The sequence below is a fragment of the Chiloscyllium plagiosum genome, unplaced genomic scaffold, assembly GCF_037043375.1.
Source record: "Chiloscyllium plagiosum isolate Xiang-an unplaced genomic scaffold, Cpla_swu_hap1 HiC_scaffold_16, whole genome shotgun sequence".
NCBI lineage: Eukaryota > Metazoa > Chordata > Chondrichthyes > Orectolobiformes > Hemiscylliidae > Chiloscyllium > Chiloscyllium plagiosum.
This window is the reverse complement of record NW_028270154.1, coordinates 17,453,495-17,467,548: the sequence shown is the minus strand read 5'-3', so window position 1 is coordinate 17,467,548 and position 14,054 is coordinate 17,453,495.

Here is a 14,054-nt window from a genome sequence, read left to right as displayed (position 1 = left end):
CCATGAATTCACCAGTGCATTTTCTTTTCAGAAATGAGAAAGACTTTCTGGGCAGCTTGTTCTTAGCAGGATTTCTATTAACTCAGTTTGTTCTTAGCAAGCCTGCCATATAACAGAAGTACTTCGCCAATCAGTTTACTGTTTAAAACAGAGTGCAGTGCTGGAAAAGCATAGCAGGTCAGGCAGCATCAGAGGAGCAGGAGAATTGATGTTTCAGACATAAGCCCTTCCATCAGGAATGAGGCTTGTGGGTTGTGGCTGAGAGATAAGTGTGAGGTGGGTTGAGGTTGGGGGGAAGATAGCTGAGAAAATGAAGGTGATGGATAAGGTGATACATTTGAGGGGGCAGTGACGGATGGGTCCAGAGGGCAGTGCTGAGTTGGAGGCTTGGGACTGGGATAATGTGGGGAGAGGGGAAATGAGGAAGTTGTTGAAATCCACATTTGTCCCATGTGGTTGCAGTGTCCCAAGGCAAAATATGAGGCAATCCTCCTCCAGGCATTGGGTGATAACGGGTTGGTGGTGGAGGAGGCCCAGGACCTTCATGTCGTTGATGGAGTGGGAGGGAGAGTTGAAGTGCTCAGCCATGGGGCAGTGGGGTTGGTGGGTCAGGATGACCCAGAGATGTTCTCTGAAATGATTCGCAAGAAGACATCCTGTCTCTCTGACGTAGAGGAGACCACATCGGGTGCAACGGACACAGTAGGTGACATTGGTACAGGTACAGGTGAACTTCTGACAGATGTGGAAGGATCCCTTGGGATCTTGGATGGGGTTGAGGGGGGAGGTGTGGGCACAGGTTTTGCACTTCCTGCGGTGGCAGGGAAAGGTGCCAGGAGTAGGGAGTGGGCTGGTGGGGGGTGTGGACCTGATGAGGGAGATGCGGAGGAAATGGTCTTTTCAGAACACTGATAGAGGTAGTGAGGGAAATACATCTCTTGTGGTGAGGTCCGTTTGGAGGTGGCGGAAGTGGCAGAGGATGATGCGTTGTATGAGGAGGTTGGTGGGGTGGAAGGTGAGGACCAGGGAATTTCTGTCATATTTGCATTGGGACGGGTGGAGTTCAAGGGTGGTGGTGCGTGAAGTGGAGGAAGTGTGCTGGAGGGCATTGTCAACCACGTGGGAAGGGAAGTTGGGATCGTGGAAGAAGGGGGTCATCTGGGACTTTTGAATTGGTGATTCTGGGAACAGATGCAACAGAGGCAGAGGAATTGGGAATAAGGTATAGCGTTTTTATATGAGGTAGGGGGGAAGGAGGTGTAGTCTAGGTAACCGTGGGAGTCAGTGGGCTTGTAGTATATGTGTGTGGTTAGTTGGTTAGCAGAGACAATGATGGAGAGGACCAGGAAAGGGAGGCAGGTTTCTGAGATGGCCCGGGTGAATATGAAGTCAGGGTAGAAGGTGTTAGTAAAGTTGATGAACTGTTCAACCTCCTCTGGGAGCATGAGGTGGTGCATATACAGTCATCGATGTAGCAGAGGAACAGGCTGGGGGCTGGAGCCGATGTAACTGCGGAAGATGGACTGTTCCACATATCCGACAAACAGGCAGCCATAGCTATTTCCCATGTGGGTGCCCATGGCTACCACTTTGGTTTGGAGGAAGTGGGAGGATTGGAAGGAGAAGTTGTTGAGGGTGAGGACCAGTGCCGCCAGGTGGATGAGGGTAGTTGGTGGAAAGGTACTGGTTGGGATGGCGTGAGAGGAAGAAACGGAGGGTTTGGAGACCTTTGTCGTGGCGGATAGATGTGTACAGGGACTGAATGTCCATGGTGAAGATGAGGGGTTGGGGGCCAGGGAAATGAAAATCTTGCAGGAGGTGAAGGGCATGGGTGGTGTCACGAATATAGATGGGGACTTCCTGGATTAAGAGGGCAGGATGGTGTAGAGGGAGGAAGAGATGAGTTCGGTGGGACAGCTGCAGGCTAAGACAATGGGTTGATTGGGACTGTCAGGATTGTGAATCTTAGGAAGAAGGTGGAATCGGGCAGCGTGGGGTTCACGGACAATGACGTTGGAGGCTGTGGATAGGAGTTCCCCCAGAGGTGATGAGGTTGTGGATGGTCTGGGAGATGACAGTTTGGTGATAGGAGGTGAGGTCGTGATCGAGGGGGCAGGAAGAGGAGGTGTCTGTAAGTTGGTGTCCTCCCAACACAAGAAAAACAGAACCCCCCTGGTCCTCACCTTCCAACCCACCAACCTCCGCATGCAACGCATCATCCTCCGCCACCTCTGCCACCTCCAAACGGGCCCCACCACCAGAGATATTTTTTCCTCCCCACCCACTATCAGCGTTCCAAAAAGACCATACTCCCCACCAGCCCACACCCATCTCCTTGCACCTTTCCCTGTCACCGCAGGAAGTGCAAAACCTGTGTAACACCACTCTCCTCACATCCGTCCAAGGCCCCAAGGGATTTTTCCACATCTGTCATAAGTTCACCAGTATCTCTACCAATGTCTATTGCTGTATCTATTGCACCCGGTATGGTCTCCTCTACATCGGGTAGACAGGACGTCTTCTTGCAGATTGTTTCAGTTAACATCTCTAGGGCCACCAACCCCACCACCCCATCGCTGAACACTTCAACTCCACCTCCCACTCCGTCAAGGACATGCACCGCCAAACCGTTACTACCTGACGCCTGGAGGAGGAACGCCTCATATTCCGCTTTGGGACCCTGCAACCACAGAAGATAAATGTGGATTTCACCAGCTTCCTCATTTCCCCTCGCCCCACATTATCCCAATCCCAAGCCTCCAACTCATCACACCCCTCCGGACCTGTCCATCACTCCCCCCTCTGACCTCTCACCCTCTCCCCCACCTTCATCCACCTATTGCATTCTAAGTTACCTTCCTCCCAACCCCACCTCCCCCCTTCCATTTATGTCTCAGACCCCAGCCCACAGGCCTCATTCCTGATGAAGGGCGTATGCCCAAAATGTAGATTCTCCTGCTCCTTGGATGCTGCCTGACCTGCTGTGCTTTTCCAGCACTACATTCTTGACTCTGATCTCCAACATTTGCGGTCCTCACTTTCCATTGTTTAAAACAGCCCCAGCAGGGCCTACAGCAAAGCAAGTAATATTAAAAATTCCATCAAAAATCAGGAAGCCTCATTTTAAAAAAAATTACAAATGTTCACATTGAAACTTTAATCTCCTCTTTCAAAGAAACCACTTTGGCATTTGCACAAAGCTTGAAATCAATCCATTTTCAATAATCCTTCAAACTGTAAACCCTCCAAGCAATATCAAACATAAAGCTTATTTGTAAAAACACACCAGAAAGAAATTCATTCAATCATGCTGCAGAAAACAAACAAAAATCATTGCAGAGAAGCAGTATAAATGTGTTGCTGTACTAAAGTTCTCATGGACTGTAACAAAAGCCTTCTTTGAGATGTTGATGGATCTACAGTGTCTTGCTGAAATTTTCCAGCCTTGCAGGTTTTCTTCCTTGTCCAGAAAGTTCTGGAATTGATTATTTTTCCAATATTCCACAATTCCAAACCTAACGGCAGTACTGGAGCATGACCCCAAGTATAGCAATACATCAAGACGACGGATTCCCATTGCCAACTTACAAGACTTGCTCAGTACATGTTTAATGGCTTCTGCAAGGTTGAGACAGGTCGTAATCAAGGGGCAGCAGCTCATGTTAGGGCAAAATGAATTCAAATCACACCAGAGAGGTTGGTGGAAATTATATTCAATGAATGACATCTGGAAATGAAAGCTAGTCTTGGTAATACAACCACTGGTTAATTGAAAAAACACAATCTGCTTAATAAATGGAAAGGAAATCTTCCCTCTCTTGATTCGGCCGACTCATGACTACCAGTCCACAATAATGAGGTTGGCTTTTAACTGAAATGGATGAACAAGTCACTCAATTCAAGTGTAATTAGGAACAGGCAACAACTAAAGTTAATATATTGAAAAAGAAAATGAAAACCTACAACAAACTAATAGGTAGCTCTAAATATACCAGAGTAAAATATAGAGCTGAAAATGTGTTGCTGGAAAAGCGCAGCAGGTCAGGCAGCATCCAGGGAACAGGAGAATCGACGTTTCGGGCATAAGCCCTTCTTCAGGAATGAGGAAAGTTTGTCCAGCAGGCTAAGATAAAAGGTAGGGAGGAGGGACTTAGGGGAGGGGCGTCTGAAATGTGATAGGTGGAAAGAGGTCAAGGTGAGGGTGATAGGTCAGACTGGGGTGGGGGCGGAGAGGTCGGGAAGAAGATTGCAGGTTAGGAAGGCGGTGCTGAATTCGATGGATTTGACTGAGACAAGGTGGGGGGAGGGGAAATGAGGAAACTGGTGAAATCCGAGTTCATCCCTTGTGGTTGGAGGGTTCCTAGGCGGAAGATGAGGCGCTCTGCCTCCAACCGTCGTTTTGTTGTGGTCTGGCGATGGAGGAGTCCAAAGACCTGCATATCCTTGGTGGAGTGGGAAGAGGAATTGAAATGTTGAGCCACAGGGTGGTTGGGTTGGTTGGTCCGGGTGTCCCAGAGGTGTTCTCTGAGACGCTCCGCAAGTAGCCGGCCTGTCTCCCCAATATAGAGGAGGCCACATCGGATGCAGAGGATGCAATAGATGATGTGTGTGGAGGTGCAGGTGAATCTGTGGCGGATATGGAAGTTTCCTTTGGGGCCTTGGAGGGAGGTGAGGGGGGAGGTGTGGGCGCAAGTCTTGCACCTCCTGCGGTTGCAGGGGAAGGTGCCGGGAGTGGAGGTTGGGTTGGTGGGGGGGTGTGGATCTGACGAGGGAGTCACGGAGGGAGTGGTCTTTATGGAATGCTGATAGGGGAGGGGAGGGAAATATATCCTTGGTGGTGGGGTCCGTTTGGAGGTGGCGGAAATGACGGCGGATGATGCGCTGTACATGGAGATTGGTGGGGTGGTAGGTGAGGACCTGTCCTGGTGGCGGTTGGAAGGGCGGGGCTCAAGGGCGGAGGCGCGGGAAGTGGAATTTGGATCCAAACGGACCCCACCACCAAGGATATATTTCCCTCCCCTCCCCTATCAGCATTCCGTAAAACCACTCCCTCCGTGACTCCCTCGTCAGATCCACACCCCCCCACCAACCCAACCTCCACTCCCGGCACCTTCCCCTGCAACCGCAGGAGGTGCAAGACTTGCGCCCACACCTCCCCCCTCACCTCCCTCCAAGGCCCCAAAGGAAACTTCCATATCCGCCACAGATTCACCTGCAACTCCACACACATCATCTATTGCATCCTCTGCATCCGATGTGGCCTCCTCTATATTGGGGAGACAGGCCGGCTACTTGCGGAGCGTCTCAGAGAACACCTCTGGGACACCCGGACCAACCAACCCAACCACCCTGTGGCTCAACATTTCAATTCCTCTTCCCACTCCACCAAGGATATGCAGGTCTTTGGACTCCTCCATCGCCAGACCACAACAAAACGACGGTTGGAGGCAGAGCGCCTCATCTTCCGCCTAGGAACCCTCCAACCACAAGGGATGAACTCGGATTTCACCAGTTTCCTCATTTCCCCTCCCCCCACCTTGTCTCAGTCAAATCCATCGAATTCAGCACCGCCTTCCTAACCTGCAATCTTCTTCCCGACCTCTCCGCCCCCACCCCAGTCTGACCTATCACCCTCACCTTGACCTCTTTCCACCTATCACATTTCCGACGCCCCTCCCCCAAGTCCCTCCTCCCTACCTTTTATCTTAGCCTGCTGGACAAACTTTCCTCATTCCTGAAGAAGGGCTTATGCCCGAAACGTCGATTCTCCTGTTCCCTGGATGCTGCCTGACCTGCTGCGCTTTTCCAGCAACACATTTTCAGCTCTGATCTCCAGCATCTGCAGACCTCACTTTCTCCTCAGAGTAAAATATAGCCAAGTAGTTTTCCTTTCTTGACTGTAGTGTGCAGGCTCATACCTGAATCGTCAATTTTCCTGCTCCTCGGATGCGATCTGAGCTGCTGTGCTTTTCCATCAGCACTCTAGTCCTGACTGCAGTGTGCAGGAGCTTGTGCAAATTGAAACTTACCGACGCAAAGTCTCAATTTGGAATCACTATAGTTCCGAATGATTTTGTGAGTTGAAGAATGACTGACTTGTAATTGAAAGGGGGCAGTATCTGATTTGCTCCAGACTTCGATTATACCTTGCGGAGATGTAGGTTCAGAATAGGATTGCTGTAATGGATAATGTGCAGGGTAACTGACACCCAGGAGAAATAGCTTTTGAGGACATTCAAAAATTGAGTTGAGAAAGTGTTGCTGGAAAAGCACAGCAGGTCAGGCAGCATCTGAGGAAATGGAATATCGATGTTTCGGGCCAGAGCTCTTCATCAATTCAACAATTGAGCCTCCCTGACTGGCGTTGTTCCTGTTTGGGACAGTAAGGGTACAGATTGTAAGAAGGATAGTCAGAATATGGAGCACTGCACTTTGAACCTGGAGGTTGCCCAAAGGTGACAGGAAGAGGGAAAGTATAACATTATGGTTGTCGGTGGTTCGGTAACCAGGTGATTCGAGAACTAGGGATACAGATATCAAGAATCTCATGCAGTATGGGGGAGATGATGGCCTAATGGTATTATCACTGGACTATTAACCTCGAAATCCAGGTAATGTTCTGGGGACATGGTTTGAATTGCACTGTGGTGGAATTTGAGTTCAATAAAAAATAATCTGGAATGAAGCAGCTAATGGTGACTACGAATCCATTGTCAATTGTTGGAAAAAAACCATCTAGTTCTCCAATGTTCTTCAGAGAAGGAAATCTGCCCTCCTTACCTCGTCTGGTCTACATGTGACTCTGCCGGTGACAACCATGGCATGATTGACTGTTACCTGCCCTCTGGGCATTTAGGGATGAGCAATTAAATAGTGGCCAAGCCAGCGATGTCCTCATCCCATGAATCAATAAAAAAGTTTCCTACCTGATGCTAGATTAAGGGATGTGAACATGTCAACACCTGAACAGAAGGCGAACGGAGGGAAAGAAACTGTGCATGTACAATAAGTAGTGGGTCTAAATAAGGATTAGGAATAGGCACCAGATTGGTGGGCTGAAGGGCCTGCTTCTGTGCTGCTTTGAATTTTATTGGAGAACTGTCTTGAAAAGATATTGCAAAGTTTAGAGGAGGATGCAGCAGGAATAGTAAACAAAATTGAACATTTCCAGGGAATAGCAAATAAAAATCTCAAAAGTTACAATCGCTGGATTATTGCCACTTCCCACCCTGACCTCAAGTTCACCTCAACCATCTCAGACATCTCCTTCCCTTTCCTGGACCTCACCATCCATTTCTGGTGGCTGACACAACACAGACATCCACTACAAACCCACCATCTCCCACAGCTACATGGGCTATACCTCTACCACACCGTCTCCTGTAATAATGTTATCCCTTATTCCCAATTCCTCTGCCTCCACTGCATCTGCTCCCAGGAGGGCTAATTCCTCCATTGACCATCCCACGTGGCCTCCTTCTTCAAAGACCACAATTTTCCCTCCCACGTGGTCAATGATGTCCTCCAACACATCTCATCCACTTCCCACCCCGCCACCCTTGAACCAAACCCCTCCAATCGCAACAAGGACAGAGTCCCCCCGGCCCTCACTCCCTATCCCACCAAGCGTTAATACATCACATCATCTTTCTTCTGTCATCCAGAAACAGACATCACCGGCAAAGATATCTTTCCTCCCCACGCCTATCTGCATTTTGGAGAGACTACTCCCTCCATGACCTCCTTGTCAGGTCCACACCCGCCCCCCCCGCAGATGTTTAGAAATGGGGGTGGAGGAGGGTGACCGGATATGAAATTCCTGCTCCAATTTCCAACAAGTTCTATTTTCGCTGGTTGGGAAAACTGTTATTGCTGCAAGGTTCATAAACAAGGGAAACCTAAACTTAGGAGGGCCAATTGAAGTTTGAGCTTTACAGTAACAAGCATTGTTACCGGCAGTGTGGACATTTTGAATTTTTAAAGTAGATGTAAGCACTCGTGAAGGACAGAGGAAGTCTGTATAACTGTGAAAGTGTAAAATTCTTTAAATTCCTGACTCTTTAAAACTGAAAATGCCTGCTAAGGTCATTGAGAGTGAAAAAGAAATATGTTCTAGCAATTGGGACTGCAGGTAAAGGAAGTCTATATGGAGTTTTACAGCTCAGAAAAAGGCCATTCAACCCATCATATATATCCTGGATTTGGTTGACGCACATTAATCTCCTCCCACCTTATATCAGTTCATCTGTGAACAATTTCTCTTTCCTTCAGGTACAGACCAATGTACTCTATGACCAGATTTCTTTCTTGCTTCCTCTTGTATTTGTGTATTTCTGAAATATAATGTCATGGATTCATACACAGTCCAGTGACAATAACACAAAACTTCAGGAATTTTCCAAGGGAACACAATGCTGTTCAACATGCTTTCTTCCAAGTGAGATGTTAAACCAAGCCTTTCTGACTCCTCAGGTAGATATAAAAGACCCCAGGACCACTATTTCTCAGAAGAATGGGGACAGTTCTCAACAACAATCTGGGTTACTGAATCAGATGACTACCCCAATATTTTCAGGATGTTGCTAAGCCATTCTGACAACAAATAGGAGTTCAGTATGAAAGGTATGACCAATGATACACAGGCAGGTACACACAAAAAAAATCACCAATACGACAATATGACGATCTGGTTTACGGATGACATTTGTAATACAGATATGGTTTTTATCATCTCAGCAGAAAGAGAAACCCCTTAGAAAAGATAAAATGATCATCTTACTCACAGATTCCATGATAAAGAATTTCGAGTTATTTCCCAGTGAGTTCCAAACTTGAATATGTAAATTATGAACATGTATAAAAGGACTCAAACATGAAAACTTGGTTATGTAAAGACCGACAGACAGAGTGCAAGCAAATCTCTCCAATACTTCAGAAAAATGCTCTCCGTCTGCATCGTCTTGTTCAGCTGCTTTGCCATCCAATGTCGAGCTGGTAACTTGGTTTTGGAGACTTTAAAGGAAATTACAACTCATGAGAAGGAAATTTTAGAAGTAAGTTTTATTTTCATTGACTCTTAATCTGAAAAAAAGTCTTACCAATGCAGATGACATTCTATGAAATTTGGTATTAGTTTTTCAAAGATAACACCTGAGAAAATTGATAACCTACATTCAGGAAAGGATGCTAAAGCTGGTTGTCTTTGATCTTGTGATTAGATCATGGTTGAGGAGGCTGTTTGCAATTTCTAAAATTATGAAATGCTTTGATAGGGTAGAAATGAAGAGAATTCTTTCATTCATAGGAAATATCATACCCAGAAGCCATCAATTTAACATCAGTGAGTAAACTTCCAACCTACTTTATTAATGTACTTATAAAATTAGACCGGTCGATGCAGGTAAAACAGATTCCCCTGTTGGAAATTTAGAATCAGCAGATACAAATTAAAATTAAATGGGGTGTCACTCTGAGATGAGAAGAATTATTTTTCTCAAGGTTGTGAATCTTTGGAATTCTCTGCTTAGACAGCTAAAAGTGCTTAATCTTTGACTATATATAAAGTAGTGATTGATAGTTTTCTGATTACCAATGGTGTAAACGCTTGTGGGGTAGTGTGGATAAAAAACCTTAAAGTGTTCAATCAGACTTATTCCTTAATTCACTCAAATGAGGTAGGCATCGCTGGCTAGGCCAGCATTTATTGCTCGACTCTAATTGCCCAGAGGACAGTTTAGAGTCAGTCATATTGCTGTGTGTCTGGAATCACATGTCGGCCAGACCAGGTAAGGATGACAGATTTCCTTCCCTAAAGGACATTGGTGAACCAGATGGGTTTTTGCAATAATTAACAATGTTTCATGGGCATCATTAGACCCCTACTTCAAGCTTCCTTGTTGAATTCAAATTCCATCATCATCTATGGTAGACTTTGAACCTGGGCCTCCAGAACATGAGCTGTGTTTCTGGATTAATAGACTAGCAATAATACCACTAGGCTATAGATCATCTTAAACTGTGGAGTAGGCTTACTGAGTTGAAAGCTGAAAATGTGTTGCTGGAAAAGCGCAGCAGGTCAGGCAGCATCCAGGGAACAGGAGAATCGACGTTTCGGGCATAAGCCCTTCTTCAGGAAGCTTATGCCCGAAACGTCGATTCTCCTGTTCCCTGGATGCTGCCTGACCTGCTGCGCTTTTCCAGCAACACATTTTCAGCTCTGATCTCCAGCATCTGCAGACCTCACTTTCTCCTTACTGAGTTGAAAGGCTTATTCCTGTTCCGATGTTTGTATTGACTATAAAGAGCTTGAAGACCTTTGGCGGTTACAGTTAAAACTTTCTGGCTGTAAATCTTTTTCTTTTGAGCGAAATCAATAGGTAGCTCAGAGTGGTGAGAATATGGAATTTACTACAGTTAAGCTACTGAAGCAAATAGCATTGATGCACTTAGAGGAAGACTACATGGCGGAGAATGAAATTCTGATGAAGGGTCATAATTGAGTTGAAACATTCTTTCTCTCTCTCCATAGACCAGCTGAGTTTCCCCAGCACTTTTCATTATTGTTTAAGAACTGATTCATATTTAAATTTTTAAAGGGTCCTTTGACATTTGAAGATTGGATGAATCTTTTTTGGAAAATTGTGTTTTTTTTAATTTAGAATAGTGCTGATTGTTTTAGACTGTTGCGAATTGTCTCACCTCCTGCAATAGAATTTGTCACAGTTGTCTAAATGTGGACAATTTTCTGAACAGGTAGTCAGCTGTGGATTGGTCTGAAGTGTCCTCAATGCACTGGGAACTCTTAGTAAATTAATTTAGCTTTTCAGATAAAATAAAACAGAGAACCACAGATGTTGGAAATCTGAAACAAAACCAGAGATTATGGAGAAACTCAGTAAGTCAGGCAGTATCTGGGGAGAGAAGGCTCCAGTGACCCTTATTCAGAACTTCTTTAGTACAGTTCTGAAGGAGGGTCTCTGGATGTGAAATATTGAATGTTTTCAAGAAGGAGATAGATATCTTTCTTCAAACTAAAGGGATCAAATGGAATGGAGAGAAAGCAGGAACAGGGTATTGAATTGGATGATCATTTATGATCATATTGAATGATAGTGCAGGTTCAAAGGACTAACTGGCCTACTCCAATATTTTATGTTTCTATGCCAACTACTGAGTGCCCTCTTTACTTACTCTAAATATATTTGTCTACTTTAAGGTCCTGAAGACTTCTCTAGCCACACCTGATATACATGTGAGTCTTTTTCTTAAAACGTACAATGCTAACTTTTTTTTAGTATAAACATTGAATTTTCAAATTATATCATGTTCAGGGCTACTGATTTTGTTAAATCAAAAATAAACAACTGATGAATGTAATTCATTCAGCTTGCTCAACTTCTAAAGCTATGCCATTTATTTGGAATGCTTTATGGGTTACTTATTGCTCAGATGTGCCAGACATTTTCAAATCATGTTGTCTTGAATTGAATCAGGAAACCTGAAGCTATTGCTAATGTTGAAAATACGAATTCTGAAATTCCTGTCTTGTGTGACTCTGTTTATCTATGTAAAATTTGATGTAACAATGTGGCATTTATGTAAAATCAACCATATTGTGTGGGATGGGAATCACATGTAGACTGGACTGTTTATGATGGCAATCTGATTTCTTCTGGACATTAGTCATACAGTTGGGTTTTCACTGACAATCGAACAGCTCCATGATCCCTTTTGATCCAGGTTTATAAGTTCAGCCCATATTTGAATTTAACTGTGAGATCTGAATTGTTGTTCAAATTATGGGTGCAGATAAACAACCTTCTCAAGCTTTATGCAAGTTGGTACAAAAATAATTAAACATTTACAAGAAATTTAAGAGTCAAATCAACAGTGGGAGGAAAACAAATCCACCTATTAGAACAAGTAAGGAAACCAATGAGATTCCTGCCTTATTGAATGACAGGTACTGAAACTGAACTTTGGGAAAGCAAAAACAGAAATTTGTGGCAAAACTTAACAGGTCTGTGGGAAGAAAGCAGGGTTAATGTTTCGAGTCTGGTGACTCTTCATCAGCATTAGGTCTTCCAATGAAGAGCCACCTGAGTTGAAATATTAACGCTGGGTTCTCTCCATAGATGCTGCCCAATCTGCTCAGTTTCACCAGCAAATCATATTCTTGTTTCAGATCGCCTGCATCCACAGTTCTTTGTTTTATTTAGATGAATCACTTCCTCTAACTAAAGGAACCTTCATTGATCTTATGTGATAATTAAAAAATACCTTTCTCCAACTTCTCAGGATCACAAATGCATGAATAATGCAATCGATGTGTTTGCCAATGGACTGGAAAGAATAAAGCCAAATCAAACATTTTCAAAAGCTCTGGAACGCATAGTTTCAAATTTGAAAACAATGAAGGATCCAAAGGTAAGTGTCTGAAACAAAAAAGCTAATTTTTAATCTTGTCATGGAAGGAAATGTTAGCTGACTCATTCTTATTATTTCATATCATTGTACTTTTAGGCAAAAGATTCAGACTGCCCTCCCAGCCATCTAAAATTTGCTCAACGGTTTGTGAAGGACCTTAAGATGTTCTTGAAGAGACTTAATCGTTCCAAACGGGTGGCAAAAAAGAATGAGAAATAAAGATTTTGAATTTTCTTTCCAAAGGAATAACACACTAGGTATCGACATCAGAATATGTTATGTGAGAAAATCGATAACTGCAGCCTTACAATGTAAAAACAAAATACGATATCAATCAGGAGTTACAATTAAGATGAGAAGTTGCTCTCTATTTCAAAACCAGTTGATGATTTGAATCATTTAACAGTTGTAACAGTTTTATACAATATTGTTTGCAACGTATGCTTGGCTTTACATTATGTTTAAGAATTGAGAGATACTTGTTTTACTTATATATTTAAATATTTATTGAAATATTTTATTTGATCACATATTTATTAAATTTATAACATTAAAAATAACTTGACTCTGTATATTTTGGACTCGATGTAGACTGTCCTGGATCAGTTAGGTCACAGGACTAGTATTCAAGCTTTTCTTGCTTAAAATTTTCTGCCTAATAAAACTATTGTGGCCAAAGTGAAATGTTACAAAGTTCCAGAGTTTGCAACATAAACTAAACACATTTTTGCAGTTAACAAGATTACCAACAAAATATTGTATCTAAATCAGATTTCAAATAAGAACTATCAAACAAATTTCTTAATAAGCACACTTATTAGTTTACTGTTTAAGCAAAACCGTTTCAATAATGATACAATAGTTGGTTAATATATATAATCAGTAACATAGATGTGTAAATGCTTATCCCTCTAAACATATCCAAAACATCACTCACTCTCTCTTTCACTCACACACACTTTCTCGCACTCTCTCCCTTTCTTCAGCAAAAAGAATTTTAAAAAAAATCTCTGCTGAAGATTGGCTTTCTTCTAAGATGTGTACTTTGGACAATGGGAAAATGACATTAGAAAGAATGTTCCACTTCGTTTGCAGTAACATTCTAGTGTTTGCGATCAAGTCACTAAGGCATAATGCCCTCTAAAGTCTTGCAGACACAATTTGCTCAGGAAATACAATGTGAGATGTTTATTAAATCATTCAAAAGAACAAATATGGTTCACCATGAATTCAACAGTGCATTTTCTTTTCAGAAATGAGAAAGACTTTCTGGGCAGCTTGTTCTTAGCAGGATTTCTATGAACTCAGTTTGTTCTTAGCGAGCCTGCCATGTAAAAGAAGTATTTCTTCAATCAGGTCACTGTTTAAAACAGCCCCAGTGGGGTTTACTGCAAAGCAAGTAATATCAAGAGTCATGGAAATTGCAGGAAGCCTCTTTTTAAAGAAATTACAAATGTTCACATTGAAACTGTAATCTCCTCTTTTAAAGAAACCGCTTTGGCATTTGCACAAAGCTTGAAATCAATCCATTTTCAATAACCCTTCAAACTGTAAGCCCTCCAAGCAATACCAAACATAAAGCTTATTTGTAAAAACACACCAGAAAGAAATTCATTCAATCATGCTGC